The following is an 18425-nucleotide window of genomic DNA, read 5'->3' as shown; positions in this document are numbered from 1 at the left end:
CTCCCTCCTCTTTTTCCTTCCTTCCTTCCTTCCTTCCTTCCTTCCTTCCTTCCTTCCTTCCTTCCTTCCTTCCTTCCTTCCTTCTTTTCCTTTTCTCTAGCTAGAGCTTAGTTTCCCATAATTCACATAGGGTTCAATGGAAGATCTGGAATTAGTGCCCAAATATGTTCACCCCCCCCCATCAGCCTTTCCTACCACCCACATACCCATTAGCTTATATTCCCCTAGGAAATGGAACCACAAGTCTTTAATACAAGGCCCTTCACTTATCAGGACCTTAAGATACAAGGATCTATATCTCTCAGAAGCTAGATTGATTTATAAAGCCACAAGCTTTGATGAAAGCAGATTAAGGGAAAACATTGGCTTACCCTGGCCTTGCTATAAGCTTATTTTTGTGAATGAAAATGATTAACACTGTACAGTAATATATTTCATGCTGTGTTCAGCTAATTATTACTGTGATGTTCTCTGGTACCCAAATCTCATGGGGGTAAGCCTCTAATTCTGTTTGCTTGAGAAAGTGTCATGTACTAGTGAAGACAGTTTTTCTTTGTGTTGTCTCAGAGGATGTAAATGCACTGCATTTAGAGAAAGAAGAAATCAGAGGATCTGGATTCAAATTATAGCCCTGGCAGTCAGGTACCAACATCTGTTCCACACATCCCCTTCTCTGGACCTCATATGGTTCCCATTCTGGTAAGACCTTTATTGCTTCTCATGCCAATGACGGCAATTACTTTCTTGGTCTCCCTGCTCACAAAATAGCCACCAAAATGTCCCTGTCAGCCATCTACTTCATAAAATACTGTGGTTCCCTATGATCAAATGTAACTCTTCTGTCTGGCATTTAAAGTATTCCACAACCTAACTCCATCCTACCTTTCCAACCTCATTATACATTATTCTTCTTCCTACAATCCATGTATGGTTCAGTCAAAGGATCTGTCTTGTTATTCCGCACAGGGGATATTTGGCCCTTGCACTAGTTTACCTGAATGCCTAGAATGTACTCCCTACTTATCTCTGCTTCTTGGAATCCATATTTCTTCTAAGACTTGGCTCAAATGCCCTTTTCTTCATAAGGTCCTTCTTGGTCTCCCTGGATGCTAATATCTTCCCCACCAATGTTATCTTGTGTAACACTCCTTTTAGGCTACACCCATCCCCACCTCATGTTCACAAGTTGGGACCCTGGGAAGGGGAGTGACTGTCCCTATGATTCAAGGTACTCTTAGGGCTTATGAGCCCCTGTCACTGTGCTTACTTTTAATAATCAGTCAATAGATACAATTAGCTCAAAACAAAGTTATTTACAGAAATGGCATTGTTAAGAACAGCAGTAACAAGCTAGCTCCCTTCCTCCTCCCCCAAAAACCTGGGTCACATTCCCTCACAAATATAACAAATGCATTAGTGGGAAGACCAGATATGCACTTAGAGTATACTAGTTAAGAGACATACAATGTAGCCAAGGCATTTCATGTGTCCATCATATCAGTGTCCTGATATCCTTCTTTATTTATGGTGTCCTCATGCCACTCACTGTAGGTACAGTGTGTCTGCTAATCAGGTTAATCAGCAGGGTTCCTTGGCTTATCCCTATACAAAGAATCTTAATGACCAGGACAACTCACATATGTCACATTCCTCACTGTTGTCTCCTAATTTTTTTTAGATACCATGTGTGTCTTTCTTTTCAAAAGGCCACTAGGTACGAATATGGCATTAGCCCATCAGCCAGCAGCCAAAGGTCAGATGCTCTAGAATTTCTTCAAGTTTGATCAGATAACTTCATACATCCTAAGGCGATGATGAAGGATCAAAATGTCTTTGTTCCTCCTTTAGAGCCTTAATGCTTCATTGTCTCTGTTACTTTGGGGACTATGTGGTTTTATAGCAAAATAGATGAAAGACACATACCTTTTACAAATGTACTAAGATAGGGTAAGAAGATAAGGCTCAACACCAACGTTGGTGGAATTCCTTTACAATGCATTCCTATAGTCATGGATATTTATCAGGCCCTCTAGCATACTCTGCTTGCATGTACCTGTAGTTCCTCTGGGTGAAGGGTCATCCTTTAATCTGACAGCATCACTTAGGGATGATATGTTCTATGTCCTAGGTATTTGAAAGTTTAACATGGGGGAAAAGGGATTAAGGTTATTCTTCTTGGGTACAAAAGAGAGAACTCGTGCCAATATGTGAAAGTAAAAAGGAGGCAAATTTTGATCTCAGATATGTGATAATTTCCTGCCTGAAAATGAAATGGACAGCCTTATGTGGAAGTGAGTTTCTCAATAGTAATGGTATTCGAGCAGATTTTTGTGGGGAAGATTACTGCATTAAAAAGGAAGTTGTATTTAAGAATCTCCATGGTTCCTTCCCACTCTTGAGATTTTGTGTTGAGCTAGTACAGAGAAATATACTATAAAGAAACATGTGTCTGAGATACCCTACAATTGTGCAACAGTCAAGGGAATTCAAAGGGAGTTTTGCTCTTAGTTTCTACCTCTGGGGTTTAGTATTTAGGGAGAAAACATTCCCACCAGTTCAATTAAATTGTGGTAACTCAAGACACATCAATGAGCTGTGAAAGTCATTGCCCCAATCAGGATAGTGTCCAACCAGTGGGCAACTAGATCTGAAAAGACTTTTTATTTCTGTGATTTTGGCTTTGGTGAGAATAAGAAATTCCTTGGCTTTTCCCCATCTTGTCTTCTCTCTTTTCTCCCTTCCATGGTTTTAATTATGTTGCTATCCAGTTTAATTAATATCTTTTTTTCATGTCATTTATTTATTTATTATTTTTAGTTTTCAGCATTAATTTTCACAAATTTCACATTTGAATTACAAATTTTCTCCCCATTTCTACCCTCCCCCCTCCAAGATGGCATATATTCTGATTGCTTCATTCCCCAGTCAACCCTCCCTTCTGTCACCCCACTCCCCCCATACCCTTTTCCCTTATTTTCTTGTAGGGCAAGATAGATTTTTATGCTCCATTGCCTGTATATCTTACTTCCTAGTTGCATGCAAAAACTTTTTTTTGAACATCTGCTTTTAAAACTTTGAGTTCCAAATTCTCTCCCCTCTTCCCTCCCCACCCACCCTCCCTAAGAAGGCAAGCAATTCATAGGCCACGTATGTCATTATGCAAAACCATTCCACAATACTCGTGTTGTGAAAGACTAACTATATTTTGCTCCTTCCTATCCTATCCCGCTTTATCCAATTTTCTCCCTTGACCCTGTCCCTTTTCAAAAGTGTTTGCTTTTGATTACCTCTTCCCCTATCTGCCCTTCCTTCTATTGTCCCCCCTTTTTATCCCTTTCCTCCTTCTTTCCTGCGGGGTAAGATACCCAATTGAGTGTATGGTATTCCCTCCTCAGGTCAAATCCAATGAGAGCAAGATTCACTCATTCCCCCTCACCTGCCCACTCTTCCCTCCCAACAGAACTGTTTTTTCTTGCCACTTTTATGTGAGATAATTTACCCATTCTATCTCTCCCTTTCTCCCTCTCTCATCCCTTAATTTGTTTTTTTTTTTTAGATATCATCCCTTCATATTCAACTCACTCCGTGCCCTCTGTGTATACACACACACACACACACACACATACATACATACGTATGTATGTATGTATGTATGTATATATGTATGTATGGATGTATATTCCCTTCTGCTGAGGTCTCATGAATCATATACATCATCTTTCCATGTAGGAATGTAAACAAAACAGTTCAACTTTAGTAAGTCCCTTATGATTTCTCTTTCTTGATTACCTTTTCATGCTTCTCTTGATTCTTGTGTTTGAAAATCAAATTTTCTATTCAGCTCTGGTCTTTTCACTGAGAAAGCTTGAAAGTCCTCTATTTTATTGAAAAATCTATATTTTGCCTTTGAGCATGATACTCAGTTTTGCTGGGTAGGTGATTCTTGGTTTTAATCCTAGCTCCATTGACCTCTGGAATATCATATTACAAGCCCTTCGATCCCTTAATGTAGAAGCTGCTAGATCTTGTATTATTCTGATTATGTTTCCACAATACTTGAATTGTTTCTTTCTGGCTGCTTAGCAGTATTTTCTCCTTGATCTGGGAGCTCTGGAATTTGGTGACAATATTCCTAGGAGTTTTCTTTTGGGGATCTTTTTCAGGAGGTGATCAGTGGATTCTTTCAATTTCTATTTTACCCTCTGGCTCTATAATATCAGGGCAGTTCTCCTTCATAATTTCTTGAAAGATGATATCTACGCTCTTTTTTGATCATGACTTTCAGGTAGTCCAATAATTTTTAAATTATTTCTCCTGGATCTATTTTCTAGGTCAGTGGTTTTTCCAATGAGATATTTCACATTGTCTTCCATTTTTTCATTCCTTTGGTTCTGTTTTATAATATCTTGATTTCTCATAAAGTCACTAGCTTCCACTTGCTCCAGTCTAATTTTTAAGGTAGTATTTTCTTCAGTGGTCTTTTGGACCTCCTTTTCCATTTGGCTAATTCTGCCTTTCAAGGCATTCTTCTCCTCATTGGCTTTTGGAGCTCTTTGGCCATTTGAGTTAGTCTATTTTTTAAGGTGTTGTTTTCTTCAGTGTATTTTTCAGTATTTTTTTGGGTCTCCTTTAGCAAGTCATTGACTTGTTTTTCATTGTTTTCTTGCATCCTTCTCATTTCTCTTCCCAATTTTTCCTCTACTTCTCTAACTTGCTTTTCCAAATCCTTTTTGAGCTCTTCCATGGCCTGAGGCCAGTTCATGTTTTTCTTGGATGCTTTTGTTGTAGGCTCTTTGACTTTGTTGACTTCTTCTGGCTATATGTTTTGGTCTTCTTTGTCACAAAAGAAAGATTCCAAAGTGTGAGTCTGAATCTGAATCCATTTTCGCTGCCTGGCCATGTTCCCAGCCAACTACTTGACCCTCAAGTTTTTCGTCGGGGTATGACTGCTTGTAGAGTAGAGAGTACTTTGTCCCAAGCTTGAGGGGTTGCACTGTTGTTTTCAGAGCTATTTCTGCACAGCAAGCTCTGGTGCAGCAACGCTTCTTCTCCCCCAAGAACCACCAATCCGGACTGGACTCAGATCTTAAGCAGGCTCTGCACTCCTGCTCAGATCTGCCACTTAATTCCTTCCACCATGTGGGCCTGGGGCTGGAAGCAACTCCAGCTGTAGTTCTGTCCTCAGAGCTGCACCACCTCTGCTGCCCCCGGGCAGTGGCTAAACAGCAAACTCCTTTCACTCCCCACAGCTTTTCCCACTAACCTTCTCTGTTATCTTTGGTGTTTGTGGGTTGAGAAGTCTGGTAACTGCCACAGCTCACTGGTTCAGGGCTCTAGGGCCTGTTCCGCCCGGCTCCTTGTCTGGCTGGTCCAGGCACAGCCCATGCTGGGCTCTGCTCCCCTCCACTCCCAGCTCCGTGGGGTAGACCTTACCCAGTGACCATCCAGGCTGTCCTAGGCTGGAGCCCTGCTTCCCTCTGCTATTCTGTGAGTCAGTTCAATTAATTTCAATTTAGCATTTAGTGTCTACTATGTGTAAGATGCTATGCTGAGCCATAGGGATAAAAAAGCAAAAATGGGAAAACCAAGTGCTGCTCTCAGGGAGCTTACCTTCTAAATCTGTAATGTAGTTCTGTCCTTTCTTCTGATACTCAGACCAACTTATCCAGCTGTATGTATGTTCTAAAAGATTCCAAATTCAACATGTCCAAATAGAAGCTCATTCCCCTTTTCCCTAAATGTATTTCTCTTGGCTTTACCAGTTCTGTCATTCATTCACTTTAGCTCCCATGTTTAGAACATCCTGGTTTTCTTTGACTCATCCTTTCCCCTTATCTTCCACATCCAGTTAATTACCAGGTTCATCAGCAGTGTTGTGAGTACATTTTTCCCCCAGAGTCCCTTGTTAGAGATTCAAACACACCCCTGTCTCTCTCTTTTCTTTCTCTCACTTCTCTCTCTCTCTCTCTCCTCTCTCTCTCTCCCTCCCTCCTCCCCACCCCTTTCTCCCCTCTAGCTCTGTCTCTCTGCCTCTGTCTCTCTCATCTCTCCGTTTCCATCTCTGTCATATATCTATTTAAACAAGTCCATAGGCTCCAAGTCAAGAACCCCACCTTTTAAGATTTATTTATCTTTATTTTTACAAACGTTTATTGTCACTTCTTTTCACTGCCCCGCATTGAACAATAAAAAAATGAAATCCACAAAGCAATTATGCATAATCCAGCAAAACAAATTCTCACACTGTTTCTGTCCAAAATAATATGTTTCCTTCTGTATTTTAAGGCTTACCTTTCTGAAGGAGGTGGATGGTATACTTTATTTGATGCCTTGTTTATCATTACCTTGATCTGAGTTTTAAAGTAAGAATCTCCATTACAGGGAGTAGCATGTCACCCCACTGACCTTCTTAAGGAGGCCTGATCATCAGAAGCTCCACCCACACAAGTCACCCCAATGGGAATGGAATTGACAGTTAAATAGTGAATTCTCAGGGTGAAAGGTCTCAGCACACCTTGGTCAGGTTCAAAAGCAAAGCTGTATATAGGCAGGCTCCTTCCTGTCTGAGCCAAGCAGATAACACTTAGCAGGGTCAGGGGACTTCATTTAATGACATCTGAATGCACTTGCCTCTTTTGTTTCTTTTGCAATTTCAAATACAGTTGTCAGGACCTGCATAAGCAGGAGTGCTTGTGAACTTGGACACAGAGAGTGAGATAGAGCTACACCTTACCATCCTTATTGTGTTTTTATTACTTGATTTTCATCTGCTTTCAAAATTTTGGTCTTTTCTCAAACGCCTGGACAAAGCTTTTCTGATCTCTGGAATGATGATGACTGCCCTCCAAAAAGCTTTGGGTTATTCTGGGAGCCTCTGAGTAGAAATAATTAGGGTTTAAGTAAGCTGGACTCTTTCTTGAAAAAAAAAAGCAACAACACAGAAGCAGAAACTATTTTTTTATTTTTTCCTCTTGGCTGCAGCTGGTGATTTGAAGAGCCATTGACCTATACTGTGACTATGAATGCCTCTTTGAAGCTTTGACAGGTTGGGAGTGGGAACTGTTGCTATGGTTTGTCAGGACAAGATGATGGGTAAGGTCTCTTCCAGAGCTAAGTTTAGGATTTTATTGGGAGCATGGTCTGCTTCCAACATAAAGTTGATTGTTAGGGAACCTGAAGGGCAGACAGGGAGAGTTAGGGGAAGAGATAGGGATGAAGGTGGAATTAGGGAAGGGAGCATGGGCCCTACCTTTCAGAGCCAAAATGGCATGAGGCCAAGGCAGCCTAGCCAGAAGAGCTGGACTTGGTTCATTCCCAGAAGGCCTTGAGCTTGGTTTTTATCTTCTGTCTTCCTTTGCTCAGGGAGCCTCAAACATTGTCAGCTTCTGGGCCTGCTGGCTTGATAATTTTGCACTTGACAGGTGCTCAGGCAATTTTTATTTGGAGCCTCACTCAATGTCTTTATTTTAACAATGAGGAACGTAAGACACAGTGACTTGTTCAGATTCACTATTCCCCCCACCCCACTGATGTATTACTTATAAAAAAGAAAAAAAAAAAAGCAAAATCAACTGACAAAGCAACTGGATGATAATGCTTGTAGTCTTCCACATCTGTAGTCCACCAACTCTCTCTAGAAATTAGGAGTGGGCATGAGTGTGTTTTAGATGTCTGAGATACTTTTATTTTAAAAACAAATTTTGATTGATTTCTTGGTGGCATAGTGGATAGAATGTTGTACCTAGAGTTAGAAAGACTTGTCTTCCTGAGTTCAGACACCTACTAGCTGTGTGACCCTGGGCAAGTCACTTAATTCTATTTGCCTCAGTTTCTCATCTGTAAAATGAGCTGGAGAAGGAAAGGGCAAGCTACCACAATATCTTTTCAAAGAAAATCTTAGTCATGAAGAGTCAGAAACAACTAAAACTAATGATCAACAAAATTAATTTGAGCCTAGCTTTCTGTGGCTAAAAATTATCCAACACCAAAAGTTTACTGTAGGAGTCAGAGGGAATTCCACTTCTGCCACTGTATTGTTCATGAGAACAAACCTCAAAATCTGAAATAGTTTTAGAAAGAAATTTTTCAGGTCATTTGGAAAAGAGAGGGAGCCACCCCTTTTCTCTAGCTCTCTCTCTCTCTCAAACAACCTAATAAGTTTCTTTCTAAAACTATTTCAGATTTTGTGATTTGTTCTCATAAAGACCATCTTCAAGCCTTCTGAGCACCCCATGGAAGAACAACTCCTTTGAGCATTACCTATATTTTCCAATAGATACTTCACCATCTCCCCTTAAACAAAGAATGAACAAATGAGGGGTGGGGGGAGTTCAGCAAAATTAATTAACCTGTTGAGAAAGTCTGATATGCATTTTCCACAACCATAGTCTTCCACCTTTACAAAGAAGTTAGAGAAGGTACCATGTCCTATGTGGTCTCTGGGGTCAAATTTGGTCAATATAATTTCACAGCATTCAATTTCCTTTTTTTTTGGAGGGGGGAAGGCAAGGAAATTGGGGTTAAGTGACTTGCCCAAGGTCACACAGCTAGTATGTGTCAAACTGTCTGAGGCTGGATTTGAACTCAGGTTCTCCTGACTCCAGGGCCAGTGCTCTATTTACTGTACCACCTAGCTGCCCCATAGCATTCAATTTCAATTGTCTAGTTGTCCTTTCCATTGATTTTGTTGTAATTATTACATATCTTGTTTTTTCCCCCTGGTTCCCTCCATGCCCTGCTTCCCAAGTCTTCTCATGTTTCTCTTAATCTTTCATATTCATAGCTTCTTATGATGAAGCAACATTCCATCTTGTTCATATAGCGTAATTTGTTTGGCCATTCTCTAAATAGTGGGCATCTACTTCATTTATAGCTCTTTTGCTTTTGCTATCACAGAATGCTACTCTAAATTTTTCTTCTGTTTAGGTCTTTTCTTTCTGAAACTGAAACACCATGCAACATATGCCTCATAGAATTGACGGATATGAACAGTTTAATGACTTTTTTCCTACTTAGTTCTAAATTATCTTCTAGAATGAAGCTAATTCCAGTGACAGTATATTATTATGCCTGCTTTTCCACAGTGCCACCAACAATTACCATTTCTTTCCATGCCATTTTTATGGAGCATGTTTTCATAAGGTTGTTGATCATTTGCATTTCTTCCAGCAATACTTTGTCCATATCCTTTGACTCCTTACGCTATACTTTCCTTGGGGAATATTTTGCATTAAACACTATTGTAGTTTCTCTTATTATCCTTATTATTCTTCTACCCCATGATGGAATTTGGCTACCTTGAAAGCAGGGAGTGGAATTGATGTATTTGTAGTCAGGCTTTATTTGTAGAGAACAGTTTATGGAAGCATCTCCATCTGTAGTCTCATACGTGACTCTGGCATTTATAGATTTCTTAATCCCTCCACCTGTAGGATCTCCCTGGGCTTGCTTCTCCATGCTCTCCATTTTCTAAGCAGTCTTCTGTCCCCTTCCTGCTCTGCCTCAATCTTTTCATTCTGCTCCACTGCCCCAGATCCCCTGTCTTCCTCTTTCTCTGCATTCCTCAGAGACCTTGCTAGCAAAACCCTCAGAGTCAATTAGCAATTGAGCGTAAGCTAGCTTCCTCCCTGGCTGTTAAGGGCTGGGAGGCATTTCTAAACTTGGGAAAGAGAGTGTTTGAAGAGTCATTGGTCAGCTCCAGGCTTCAATAATTTAGTTCACTTCAGTGCAATTCCAGACTTTTATTTAGTGCCCAACATGTACAAAGGCCTGTGCTAGGGGGCTTTCTCCTTTCCTCGGGACTTTATGTCCTTGATGTTTCCCGTTAAGTAGTCATAATCAATTGGATACTTCCTCTAAGGCTTAGGTTGGAGGCAGAAAGGTGGTGCCACTTTCTCAGCAAAGTCTTCTGAAGACCTTCCTCCAGTTTTCAGTCCTTTCTTTCTCCTCAAATTATCTTGCATTTACTTGTGTACATGATATATATGCACATACATGCATACATATATATGTTTCTGTCTATCTATACCTGTCTGTCAACCTACACTTGTCTGTCTATCTTTCTTTCTTTTTCTTTCTTTCTTTCTACCTATCTATCTATCCATCTACCTGCTTACCTACCTACTATAAAGATCCCTGAGGACAGAAGGTGCTTGATTCTTGTCTCACTATCCCTGGTGTGCAGCACAGTGCAGCCTTGCATACACCCAGCACTTATTAAATGTTTGTGGAATTGGTACAGTGAAAAGAGTGCTAGATTTAGAGTCAGAGAACCTGAGTTTGAATCCTGATTCTACCAATTACTTCCTTTCTGACTCTGGGAAAATCATTTTACTTCTAGGTTTCAGCTTCTTCATCTGCAAAATGAAGTTTTTGGATTAGATAACCCCTTTCTAGCTCTAAATCAAAGGTTCCTGTAAAAGGACAGCTAGGCTCCTGGTGGCAGGATTCTGACCATCTCATTTGTTGGAACAAGGGAAACTAGTATGATATCATTTTCTGGGAAATGTTTCCCGTGCTGAGAACCCTGTGCATAGTACCTCTGGCCACTCAGATATGTCTCATAGGTGAGGGTGGCTGAAGTGGGGGAGCTGAGAGCAACAGGGAATCCAGAGTTAGCTGTCAAGGACCCTCCAGAACCATTTTATCAGTGGGATGAGGAGCCTTCTGGCCATTAAAGAGCCAGACAGAGCACCTGGGGAAGGACAGCATCTAGACATAGAGTTGAGGAAGCAGACCATGAAAAAAGCTGTCCTCACACCAAGGTTATCGATGAATAAACCTCTTTATTATGTAGACATGGGGAGCCAGTAGAAATTGCCATAGAGACTGGCCAAGCTTGTGGTCATACATGGCTAATCTCTGCCACCTCACTGGATAAAATAACTGTGAGTCCTGGAAGAGTTCGCCATATCTGTGCCTCTTTTCCTGTCACCAAATAATGCTACAGTGTCTTTTTGACATGAGTATGTTGAATTTTCAATATAGATATAATAAGAGAACTGGTGTTTCCATAGGAATTGATTATATCCAGAGGGCAAATGTTAGGGTTCCGAAGAGAACCAACAATAGGAGGTCCTACAGTGCTGCAGTGAGCCCCCACCAGTTGGCAACACCAGATACTGTGTGGTAGGCAGGCTTTCAGAATCGAAAGGATCCAAGTTTCCAGAAGGTAGCTTGAGCTGGACAAAGTATCAACCTCTCGGCTTCTCCAATCTTCATCTTCATCATTTCTTTGACCTCTGAATTCAGTGACCATTTCCTGGCATTTGTTGCTCTTCCATACTGACACTCATGAAGTCACTCATCTGAATGACTAGCTTCACTTTTACGTGTGGGCTACTACTCTCCCCTCTCCTCAAGCTTTTGCTTTCTTTCTGGGGGCCAACCAGAGCACTTTTCTCCTGCCCAGGGGAGCTCTCTAATTACTACTGTCAGGTCTTACCCTTAATGGAGCCCAACACTGGAACTCTGTAAGCACTTGTTGGGACTGTAGCATTTCTTGACTTATCATGGATAATCTCGGGCTAAATCCTCATCTGTTAGTTCAGGCCTCCCTCACATTCAAAAAAGAGCTGAGGCTTTGTGGATTGCTGTCCACAACTCTTAGGAGCCCATATTTAGATAACACCACTTTGGCCTTCTAGAATGCTAGATTCAATTTGTTTGAATCAACCCATGAGAGGCAGGGTAGCACCTATAGTGGGACAGTCACTCACTGGCTCTGGCAGCATAGAACTTTGGTTTAAAACTCATGACTGTGGCCACATTTCTTTACTTCCCCAGTGCTTAGCAAAGGGTCTGGCACACAGTAGGCACTTACTAAGTGCTTGATTTACTGACTCTCTGGGCCTTCAGTTCCTTCTCTATAAAACAAGAGGAGTTGGACTATATGGCTTCTGAGGTCACTCTGGCTCTAAATCTTTGAGACCATGAATCCAATAAACATTAAGGAGATTATCTGTGCATGGTTCAGGTGAACAAAATAAATAGGTCCTGCCTCCAAGAAGCTTTCTTTCTAGTGTGAGATACAACATGTGGGTAAATATAGAGCAACATGACGTGATTTCAAGAGGGCGGGAACTAAAAGTGCTTTATCTACAGACTCTCCTGTGACTAGGGTGTTATCACACCCCTTTTACAGACTTAGGCTTTAGAGCTGAAGTGATTTGTCCAAATTCAGGCATCTAGTAAAAAACAGTGCTGGATTTGAACACGAGGCTTCTTTCTATGTCTTTCTGTGATATCAGGCTTTGTTTTTAGAGGAAACCACCTTACATTTAGATAAAATCTGCCCCCCCCCCCTTGAGGCAACAGGTCTCGTGAGCTCAGTCTTGAGTCTCGAACTTTGGCCAAGGTCCGCCACTGCATTCTGGGCCGTCTCCAGTCATCCTGATCTACATTCGGCCACTGGACCCAGAAGGCTTCAGAGGAGAAAGTGAGGCTGGTGACTCTTCACAGCCTCCCTCACTTAAATCCAATTCAGTTGCATGTGACGGCATCACCTCCCTGATATCATAGTCCTCTTTGAGAATGAAGAATCAACAACAACAGACAACAGCAACAATTGTCAGTTCATTTAAACCATGCTGCCTGTCATGGTCTGGGCTCTACCTGCTGAGCCACCTGGCCGGCTGCCTCTGTCTTCTTTCACCTCAGTGCCTAAGACCATGATTTGCTGAAGGCAGGAGGCATGGCACAGAAGTCCCCTCCAGCTCTACAGCTATGGTCCTGTGACCCACAAGGCAGTTTGGGTTAAGTACGTGGGAAATGAACAGTAAAGGGGAGCACCCAGGAGTCAGGCACAGTGTGTAGACATTCAGACTCAGGGGTTTAAATCGACTTTAATCAGACCCAGGGAGAATCATAGACTTGCAGATCATATATCTAGAGTTGAAAGGACTCAAGAGGTCATTTAGTACAGCCTCTTCACTTTACAGATGAGGAAACTGAGGCTCAAGGAAGAAAAAAATAGTGTGCTTGAAGTCACATAGTAAGAGTCAGGGACAGGATTTGAACCCAGGTGCTCTGACTCCAATCAAACAAGCATTTATTTATTAAATAAGGGTCCATTATGTGCCAGGCATTGGGGATACAAAGAATGCACCAATCTGTGCTCCCACAGAGTTCATATGCTAATGAAGGTGACAACAAGGGCATACGTGTGGTACATGAGGTACATGTAGAATGAATGGAAAGAGAGTAAACACAAATGCATGCCGAGTAGTTGAGTATAATGTTGTTAGGGAAGGAGGACTCCAGCTGTAGGGAGAGGGAAGTCAGGAAGGCCCTAGAAGGTGGGCTTGGGCTGCATCTTGAAGGAAGAGAGGGAGTGTTTGGGCTCGAATACGTCCCACTCTACGACGCTGCCTGAAATGAAAGTTTGTAGCTCCTTCACAGGTAGCTTTCCAGGGTTCTGAAGACCAAGGGATAATGGTTATCTCCCATCCTCCACCCAAGAAAGGAAAGGATAAGTGGGCAGGACAATTGGCTAAAGATGGGCTGATTGTTCTCTTGTTTGTGTACCTATTTATTAGCTGGCATTGCCATGGTAACCATGGGCCCTGGCCACCTGCCTGTGCCTGTGCTGCTCTGAGCAGTTTCGTTTGGAGAAGGCTGCAAGGCTTGAGCACCTGAAAAAGGGGAGAGGGGGAATAATTTTAGAACAAGGGACTCTGGGAGCACCTGAAGGTCTATTTCAAGATCAGAAGCATCTGAACAGGACTGATAGATAGTATTAGGAACAGATATTAGAGAGAAGTGAAGCATTCTGACTTTGGGGGTGGAGGACCCAGGCTAAAAAGGTCCCACTTCTATCAATCCATAGGCAAGCATTTATTCATTGAGCACTTACTGTTTGCAAGGTGTTGTGCTAAATCCCCGTCCCTAGGATTGAGAAGAACAAGTACAAAGAAAACTAGATGTTTTTCATGCTCCCCCTCCCCCGCTCCATTTATTGGGTAGGGTGCTGGCCCTGGAGTCACAAGACCTGAGTTGCAATCCAGCCTCAAACACTTACTAGCTATATGACCCTGGCCAAGTCACTAAACCTAAGTCTGCTTCAATTTCCTTACCTATCAAATGCAGTAACAATAGTAGCTCCCTCCCAGAGTTGTTACGAGAATCAAATGAGATAATATTTATAAAGCGCTTTGCAAGCCTTAAAATGCTACATAAATGCTACTGGTATTGTTCTTATTGGATGTGTGTCAAGCCCAAGGAGATTATTTGGAGGGAAGCAAGAAGAGAGTCCTAAGTGGACACACATAGCCACAAACAAGCTTGATTTAAAATGATATGGAATCATTTAGCAAAAGAGACAGTGCCCTGGAAACCGGTGGGTAAGTGAATTGGTTTTCAAACCATCCCAGTCCCCAGTTGCTGTGTGACTATACTTTCACCCAAGTTCTCAACATGTAGGGCTACAGTCTGTGACTCCTCCTTGAGGTCTCAACAATCAATCATTTAACAAGCCTTTATCAAGCCCCTACTATGTGTCAGGTGCTGTTCTCGGTGCTGAGGATAAAAAGACAAAAATGTAACATTTCATATTTTCAGAGCATTCGTATCCTATAGGGAGGAGACAGCATGCACACGTATTAGTATACACAGAATGAATTCAGGGGAATTTTTGTGGGGGAGGCACCACCAAGGGGGTAATTAGTAAGGACCTTATGTAGGTATTGCTTGAGTTGAATTCTGAAGGAAACAAGAGATTCTAAGAGAATATGATGAGGAGGGAGTGCCAGGTTTGAGGGACAACTATGCAAATGCATGGAGGTAGGAGACTAGTGCTGGTCTTCCTGGCCAGAGCAGAAATATTGGCTGCAGTCAGCTTTCAGAGATCCAGAAGCAAGAATCAGATTGGAGGAAGCAGGGGTCAGGAGCACAAAGGGCAAGGCAAATAGGGTCTTGAGGCAGGTACAGTCTCATGTCAGGAACTGGAAGAGTCTAAGGATAGGTTAGAGAGTAAAGAAGCTAGTTGTCCAATGAAGTCTGAGCTGGTGCAAGAGAGTCCATGTTCCTTTCAACCCTTAGCAAAGTGAGCGTGCCTTTTTATCTTGAAGCTTGTGAATAGAATCCTATTAACCCGTTCTCCTGAAGAATCTTCCACCGTGGACAGCTCCCACCTGCCTACTAGCATTTCTCATTTGGGAAGGGGCACTAGCCTAATAGTTATGGGAAATGAATTGAATGGTGCAAGTCAATAAACGTCTGTTGAGTGCCCACTATAACACTGAGAATACAAACACAAATTAAAAAAGGCTTTCTGCCATCAAGGTGCTTACAGTTTAATGGGGGAAGATAACACAAAAAAGGAAGCTGAAAAGGCAATGAGGAAGAAGGGATGCTGTGTGAGGTCGTGATGGAGAGTCCCAAAATCTGAAAGCAATGGGGCTGGTGGGAAACATGAAGAAAAACTGTGCTGATTTGCCTCCTTAAATAGAGGCTCATGGCCCTGCCTTCCAGGCAGAAGGTCCAATCAGAGTGGAAGAGGGACTGAGGAGATGTGTACCAGGTAGATTCAATTGTGCAGGATAATGAGAACCTCCCGATGATGAGTAACTTGGGGAAGGAAGGCATGTGGGACTGGGTCAAAGAATTCCTAAAGTAGTGTGGCTGATGAGATATTGGGAGGTAAGCCAATTAACTGGTGAGATATGGGGAGGTAAACCAATTAAATGTCTTGAGACATTTAATTTTTTTCCATCAGAAATGAGACTAAATATGCACATTTTTGAGGAACAATTAAAAACCTGCTTAAAACAGGTACAAATTTCCTCTATATTAAAGAAAAAAGGCCTTTGATTGACCCTTTGACCCATCTCGGTACTGTCCCACCCCCTTTCTACCCTTCATGGCCAAGATTTATGAAAAAGTTGGCTATAATGAGGTAATCGCTTCTTCCATTCCACTTCTGACTTTGAAACTGGTTCCTTAAAGTTCACAAAATTAAGTGATTTTTTAAAAGTCCTTTCCTTGGCTTCCTTCTCTGCAGCATTTTACAAAACTGACCACTCCATCTTCTGGATATTTTCTTCCTGTTTGTCTGTGGAAATACCACATGCTCCTGGTTTTCCTCGTCTTTTTTTAAACTACTCCTTTGTCTCCTTCATGGGGACATCTGCTTCCCAACCCTTCTAAGTAGATGTTGCCTAAGCTTCTGCCTTTCTTGGCTTTCTTTCCTCCCTCTGCACTTTGCCAATCTCAGTCATGTCCATGGTTTCAACTGTCATTTCTGTGGAGACAGCTTATAAATCTTTATTTCCAACTCTACTTTCTCCTCCCAGCTTCAGACCCAATTGTCCAAGGGTCCATAGGACCTTTCCATTTGGATGTACTCAAGCTTAACAAGTTGAAAACCAAACTCATTTTCTTTCTCTCAAAACCTGTTATTTCTGCTGACATCAATATTTCTTCCTGTGGCACCACATTCCCTAGCCTCTCATGCTCTAAAACTTGCTGTTATCTTTCATCCTTTCTTCTCCTTTACCTTAATATCCATTTAGATGGGACAAAGACTATCAATCTGACCTCTGCTGAGTCTCTCATATCCATCCTCTCCTTTCTATTGCTGCCATTTTAGTAGAGATGGTATTTTCACATGCCTGTATTATTATAATACCTCATCACTGGTCTTTCTATTTCCACTGTCTGCTCCCTCCAAGACACTCATACCACTAGTAGACTAATCTCACTTATGCACAAATTTGGACATGATGTCTTTAGTGACACCTCATTGTGTACTGAGTAAAATTCAACTTCCTTGGCTTCATAGTCAAGGTTCCCCACCATCTGGTTCCTCCATCTCCTAGATGATCTCATACTACTCTCTTCCTCCCTTCCACATATTCTCTGCTCTAGTGAAACTGTGCTACCCATCATTTTTGCTATGTGGTCTGTATTTTCCTACCTCTAGGCCCCTTTCCTCTTTGTCAATTGAATTCCTATGTTCTTCCTTTTATTGATTTTCCTTCCTTCCTTCCCTCCCTTCATTCCTTCTTTCCTTCCTTCCTTCCTCCCTTTCTTCCATCCTTCCATCCTTCCATCTTTCCCTCCTCCTTTCCTTCCTTTCTCCATTTTTGATTTTGCATTTATTTTCAAATACTACCCTTTACCATTTTGTACACAGAGATCCATGCCTTACAACAGAGAGTCAAAAGCGAAGAGAAAAAAATGTACCAAAATCAAACAAAACATTGATTAGGTCTGATAGTATATTCAATAGGCCACATCCTTAGTCCCCACTTCTGCAAGGGAGAGAGGTATGTTTTCTCATTTCTTCTCAGGGATCAGTCTTGTTATCATAATTATAGAGCATTTAGGGTTTTTTGTATGAGGTTGTTCTATTGTAGTCATTGTAGATACTGTCTTTCTGGTTCTGTTTCTTTAATTGTGCCAGCTCATATAAGAACTTTGGTGCTTCTTGAAATTCTTCTTATTCTTTGATTCTTATGGTATCTCAGTATTCTATCATGTCAATGTGCCACAATTTTTTTAGCCTTTCTCCAGTTGATGGGCCCTTGCTTTGTTTCTATTTCTTCGATTTCAAAAAAGTGCTGCATTTAATATATTGGTGCATGTATAATACATAGTATATGTGCATACATTCATATATATATATACATATGCATATATGTACATAGCCTTTTTCTCTGTCATTAATTTATCTGTAATATGTATATATAATATAGCTTTGAGAATTTCAGGGACAAATGCAAAGTACATTTTAGTTACATTTTATATCATAATTCCAATTTGCTTTCCAAAATGGTTGGATCACTTACAGCTCTACCAAGAATGTATTAATATGCTTGTCTTCCTGAAGCACCTCCAACATTTTATGTTTTTCTGTTTTGTTATCTTGACCCATTTACTATGTGTGGTAAAATCTCAGGGTTGTTTTAATTTGCAGTTTTTTGAAAGTAGTAATATGAAGCAATGTTTCGTAAGGTAATAGTTTGCAATTCTTTTGAGTGCTTTATTTGTAACATTTGACTACATATGTAATAAGGAGTGGTTTTTGATCTCATAGTTAATTCCCTATGTATTTTGAATGTCAGATCCTTACCAGGGAAATTTGATGCAAAGATTTTTTTTTTGAGTTGACAGCTTTCCTCCTTATCACAGAAGCATTGATTTTATTAGTACAAAAATAGCCTTTCGATGTCATATAATCAAAATTATTCATTGTATCTTTTGTAATCTCCTCTATTTCTTGTTTGGTCAAAAATTCTCTCCCTAAAATGATACTTCCATTTGACTCCATTTTATGGTATGACCTTTTATATTTAAGTTTAGTATGCATTTGTCACTTTTTTTTTGCATTATATGATAGAATATACTAGTCCAAGCCTGTCTTCAGTCAAACAACTTTCTACTTTTTAACAGTTCTTGTGAAATAGGAAATCAAGTAGTTTATATTC

This window comes from Trichosurus vulpecula, chromosome 7 (assembly GCF_011100635.1).
Source record: "Trichosurus vulpecula isolate mTriVul1 chromosome 7, mTriVul1.pri, whole genome shotgun sequence".
Lineage (NCBI taxonomy): Eukaryota > Metazoa > Chordata > Mammalia > Diprotodontia > Phalangeridae > Trichosurus > Trichosurus vulpecula.
The sequence above is the reverse complement of the archived record's forward strand: the minus strand, read 5'-3'. Positions refer to the sequence as shown.